Source organism: Neomonachus schauinslandi, chromosome 14, assembly GCF_002201575.2.
Source record: "Neomonachus schauinslandi chromosome 14, ASM220157v2, whole genome shotgun sequence".
In the NCBI taxonomy this organism is placed as follows: domain Eukaryota; kingdom Metazoa; phylum Chordata; class Mammalia; order Carnivora; family Phocidae; genus Neomonachus; species Neomonachus schauinslandi.
In genome coordinates this window covers 68,937,632-68,943,631 of record NC_058416.1, presented here as the reverse complement: position 1 = coordinate 68,943,631, position 6,000 = coordinate 68,937,632, and positions in this window count along the sequence as shown.

Below are 6,000 nucleotides of genomic sequence, written 5' to 3'. Positions count from 1 at the left end.
CATCCACCCCAATGCTGCAGAATTCTCGCACCTGAGAATTCATCCACCCGTTTGGGGCTGGGGCAGCCCCTGCCCAGATCAGAAGAAACTCAATGGGCAGATGGTAGGTCTGACAGCTGGGAGGAAGCCCAGAAGGCAGTCTTCTTCCAGGAGATCCCAGGGCTAAGGAATAGGAATCTGAGTACAAGACTATCCCTCATAAGATTTCCAGGTAGGAGTTCAGACCCAAGCATCCGTGGCATAAACGAAGCCCAGCCCCAGGTCTGAGGGAATAAATACTGAGAAGCAACAGTGTTTCAAACTAGATATCTCAGGGGGAGTTGGTGGCTCAGTTCGTTAAGCACCTGACTTCAGCTCAGGTCATGACCTCAGTGTCTTGGAATCGAGCCCTGCATGGGGTTCCCCACTCAGCCGGGAGTCTGCTTCTCCCTTTTCCTCTGCTCTTCTCCCAACTTGTGCGGCTCTCTCTCTCTCTCTCTCTCTCTCTCACTCTCTCTCTCTCAAATAAATAAATAAAGTCTTAAAAAAACAAAAACAAACCTAGACATCGCAGTAGGTAGGAAGAAACACATTAGATTCAATTTAACAGATTATTAAACTATGCATAGAAAAAAGAGAAAGAGAGATGGGGAGTCAGAGGGACCATGGAAACTATTCTAACTGAACAACATTAGAAGCTGTGGTGTTTTAAAGATGTGCACAAATTCTCTGATACTCCTTCCTTCAAATGGTGGAGCCTACTTCCTCTCCCCTTCAGTGTGAGCTGTTCTTAGTCATTTGTTTCTAATATATAAAATGTGGTGGACATGACGTAACTTCTGACTAAGTCATAAAAGGCATTGTGCCTTCCTTCTTGCTCTCTCTCGTATCACTCTCTCTGGGGAAGCCAGTGGACATGTCATGAGGACACTCAAGGACACTCAAGCAGCCCTATGAAAAGGCCCACATGGTGAGGAACTGAGGGCTCACTCAACAGCTGTAGGAGTGAGCCACTTGGAAGCAGATCCTTAAGGCCCAATCAAGCCTTCAGATGAATACAGCACCATGTGACCTCCCCTGCCCTCTGCCTTTGGTGATAGCTTTATTGAGATATCATTCACATTCCATACAATTCACTCATTTAAGGTATACAACTTAATGGTTTGAAGTATGTTCAAAGTTGTGCAGCCATCACCACTACCTAATTCCAGAACATTTTCATCATTCCAAAAAGAAATCCTGTAACAACTAACAATCACTCTGCCTTCCTCCCTTCCCCTACTTAGCCACTAATCTACTTCATGTCTCTATAGAGTTGTCTATTCTATACATCTCATATAAATGGAATCATACAATAGATGGTCTTTTGTGACTAGCTTTTTCCACTTAGCATAATGTTTTCAAGGTTCATTTCTGTTGTAACATATATTAGTACTTCATTCCTTTTTATGACTGGATAATATTCCATTGTATACATATGCCCCACTTTGTTTATTCATTCATTAGCTGCTGGGCCCTTGGATTGTTTCCACTTTTTGGTTATTATGAATAATGTTTCCACAAACACTCATGTAAAAATTTTTGGAACATATGTTTTAGTTTCTCTTGGGCACATGCCTAGGAGTAGAATTGTTAGATTATGTGGTAACTCTGTCTTTAACCACTTGAAGAACTGCCAGACTGTTTCCAAAGTGGCTACACCATTTTACATTCTCACCAACAGTATTTGAGAATTCTGATTTCTCCACATCCTTGCCAACATTTGTTATTGTCTGTCTTATAGCCATCCTTAGTGGGTGTAAAGTGGCATCTTATTATGGGTTTTGCTTGCATTTTTATGACAGTTAATGATGTTGATCATCTTTTCATGCTTACTGACTATTTGCATATTTTCTTTGAAGAAATCTGGCAGATATCTTTACTGTAACCTTGTGAGACCCTGAACCAGAACCACTCGACTAAGCTACTCCTTAATCCCTCATTTTCAGAAATTGTGTGAGATGATAAATGTTTGTTGTTTTGAGATACTACAGTTTGAGATATTTATTACACAGCAATACATAAGTAACACAGAAGGATTCAGGTATATGTCATGGGTACCTACTATTAATGCTCCTGGAAGTCCCAGCCATAACATAAGAAAAAGAAATACAGGGGCACCTGGGTGGTTTAGTCTGTTGAGCATCTGCCTTTGGCTCAGGTCATGATCTTAGGGAGTCTGCTTCTCACTCTCCCTCTGCCTCTCTCCCCTACTCGTGCGCGCTCTCTCCCCCTCTTTCTCAAAAATTAAAAAAAAAACCAACCCACAAATTGTCATGTTTGAAATGGAAGAAACAAAACTGTCATTGTTTGTAGATTGATTTATCTCCCTAGAACTGCAGGTGTATCCAATACCTGGGATGGGAAAAGCAGTGTAATGGAATAGAATAAGCCCAGGACAGACCCATATTTGAGTACTAGCTTCTCCCTTACTTTCTGTGTGATCTTAGGCAAGTCCTTTTGCCTCTTTGTGCCTCATTTGTAAAATGGAGATGAGAATAATGCCTATACCATGAGGATTGATGTGAGTGTATTTAGGGTACCTCAGTGGCTGACATACAGCAGCCTTTGATGAGTAGAATGGGATTTGAGGGCAGGAGCTAGGCAGGATCACAGCATGACTAATTTAATGCGCAGTTCCCCAGGTTGCAGAATGTGGGCTCCTTCCATTCTCCCAACTGACTCCAGCTTGCTAGTAGGGTCCTAAGATGTTCAGTAGATCTTATCCACACCCTGAGTTCAATCTTGGGTTCCACTTCCCCTCCCTAGGCAGCTTAGGGCAAGTCCCTTATCTTGGCTGGATCCCCATGATATAATCTATTGATTGGTATGCTCACACCTACCTTTTTCTTTCTTTTCTTTCTTTCTTTCTTTTTTTTTTTTTTTTACTTCCCAGGGACAATGGTAAGGATCAGAGAATAAAAAAGGAGCTCACTGACATTATATCATGAATAGTTCATGAGTCGTTCATGTGGCATGAGATCCCACCCCCAGAACTGTTGGGAAACAGGGGGCAGAATGGGTCCTGAGAGCTCTGTCCAGCTCAATGTGGTGGCCACCACATTGGGGGCCTCGGGGTATGGGACAGAATGACACTGAGGGCAAGAATCACAACCCACCTATTCAGATGGCACTTGACATTTATATTCTCACCAAGCCCAAGTGGTAGGGCTGCCAGATAAAACAGAGATGCCCAGTTATATTTGAATTTCAGAAATCAGTGAATAATTTTTAGTTGAAGTGTATGCTCCGAACATTGCAATTATTTTTTGGTTATCTGAAATTCTAATTTAACTGGTTGTCTTGTGTTTTTTATTTGCTACATCTGACCACCCTACCCAGCAGTGAGATGAGGATAAGCGGGGCAGTAACTCTTCATCCTACTTCACAGTGGAGGCACAAGGAGGAGATAGGACTTGCCCAAAGCTCTGCTGCTTATCCACCTTTTCAATCTACACAGGGCTCTTTGGCTGAGGTTGAAACCTGGGTTGTTTGTTGGCTCTAACTCAGAGACCTTAGCTCACAACACGCCCTTCCCTCCTGGGGTTGGACTGGCCTTTGAGGCCCTAGAAAAGCCCTGGGAGTCTAACTCACTCAACAGGATTGAGAGGGTGGGGTGGAGCATAAAAGAAGGATCAGGAGGCCAGACAGGGATCTGACTGCAGAACTCAGGCCCTAGTAGACTAAATAATAAATTCAGTTATTTCTACAGCCAAGGACTCAAGTTCTCAAGCACAATTGTTGTTGTTGTTTTAAAGATTTTATTTATTCATTTGACAGAGAGAGTGCGCACGCACAAGCAGGCAGAATAGCAGGCAGAGGGAGAGGGAGAAGCAGGCTCCCCACTGAGCAGAGAGTCAGGCATGGGGCTTGATCCCAGGACCCTGGGATCATGACCTGAGCTGAAGGCAGACACTTAACCGACTGAGCCACCCAGGCACCCCTCAAGCACAGTTTTATCTGTGAATTTGCCCAAAGTCAATAGCAGATGGGAGTTAGAGCTAGAACCAGACTTTGGGCCTCTTGACACCCAGCGCTCTTCTTGCTGCTCTTGGGTCTGGACAAGATGTTCCAGGGAGGAGCCCCCTCATGCCCAGACTAGGGAGATGGGAGCAGGAAGGCCTGTGGGGACGACAGGGTAGGCCTTTCTGGAGCCCACAATGTTTGGTCCAGCCTCTGCTGCCATCTAGTGGGCACTCAAAACCAGCACTTCCTAGAGAAACTGAACAAAGAAGGCTGTCTTTCCAAGTTTCTGGTCCTTTTTTGCACCTTCCTGGTCCTTCTTGTCCGGGCTCCGCCCTCTGACTCACTGTAGAACCCTGACAAGCCCTTTGCCTCTCTGGCTCTCAGTTTTCTCTCTTGGAATAAAGATTCTCCAAATCGCAGCCGGCCTGATCTTTCTAAAACACAGCCCTGGCCAGGTCTGTCCCCTGACCCACCCTGGCCTTCAGGTTGAAGTCTGTCATACCCTGCAGGATCTAAGCCTACCAGATCCCCACTTCTCTGCTCTAGTGACATAGAGCTATTTTCATTTCCTTAATCACCAGTTCCTCTTAAGGCCTTTGTATATGGCCATTTTCTTTGCCTAAAACACTCTCTTTTACCTAGCTTATTCCTACTCATCCTTCAAGTGTCAGTTTAATTACCCGCTCCAGGAAGCTCTCTTTCTTGACGCCTTCAACCCAGGATGGGCAAGTGTACTTTAGGTCCCCACAGAAGATTGATTTAGGTCTCAAATAAGATATGACCCTGGAAGAGATCAAATAGTTGTCCATTCAGCCCATCCGTGGGCTCAGGGTTCAAACTAACCTGATTTCCCATCCCACTCTGCCACCGTTGGGCAGTGTGAACATCAGCTCCACCTCTCCGAGTTCCTTTCTCACAGGTGAATAAGTCACACTCTGTCCACCAGTTCTGGACAATAGAACTCTAACGTGAGCCACAAACATAATCTAGAATTTTCTAGCCACAGTTTAAAAAGTAGAAGAAACAGGGGAAATTAATTTTCATGATCCATTTTTATGTAATCCATGCATAAAATATTATTTCAACATGTAATCAATATTTTAAAATTATAAATGATCTATTTTACATTCTTTTCCTCATACTAAGTCTTTGAAATCTGGTGTGTATTTTACACTTAAGTGATGCCACCTACCAGAGCTGGGCTGGTTCCTAGGAATCTTTTTTCCCTTCATTGAACAGAAGAAAGAACTGAGGCTCAGAGAAGGGCAGGGACCTGTGACCCTCAACAGATCCAAGAAGCCAGAAGGTCTACCAGACTTCTTGCCTCTCCTCACCTGGCAGATACACATCTGAGGCCTCAAGTCCTTAATCATAGCTTTCTTCTACTCAATTACTTGCCTTTTCCCACTATTCAACCTTCCTGGCCCTTCAAACTCCTTGACTGATATTCCTGATCCCTCTGAGGCTCTGCAGTGGCCTCCTACTTGTCTTGTGCTCCTAATCTCCACCCCTCTCCTCTGTACTCTGGAGAAGATCTGAATGCCTCTGCATGGATTCCCACTACCCCCTGCCCCAGCCTTTTCCTTCCTTTCCAGCCCCATCCCTCCCTCCATCCCTTCACAGCACCTCCTCTCTGGCCCAGATGGTGAGGCAGCATTTCAACAGGTGCTGGTTTTGTAGGCAGATTCCAATCTTGAGTGTGAGTTTTACCAGCTGTGTGGCATTGGGTATGTTGCTTAACTTCTCTGGGCCTCTAGCTCCTCATATGTAGTAATACTTGCTTCATGATTCGGGGGTGAGGATTAAATTGCATAAAACCCTTAGCACAGTGTGTAGCACATTAATAAACATTCAATAAATATTAGCTGCCAGTATTAGTATTAATATTAGTATCAGAAGAGGAAGGGGAGAGGAAGGAAGGGGGCAGGAGGAAGGTTAGAGCTGTTAAAATGGGAGCCCTTGGGATGCTCAGAGCAAGCAGAGGAAGAAATCAGAACATTTCTATTTATTTTATTC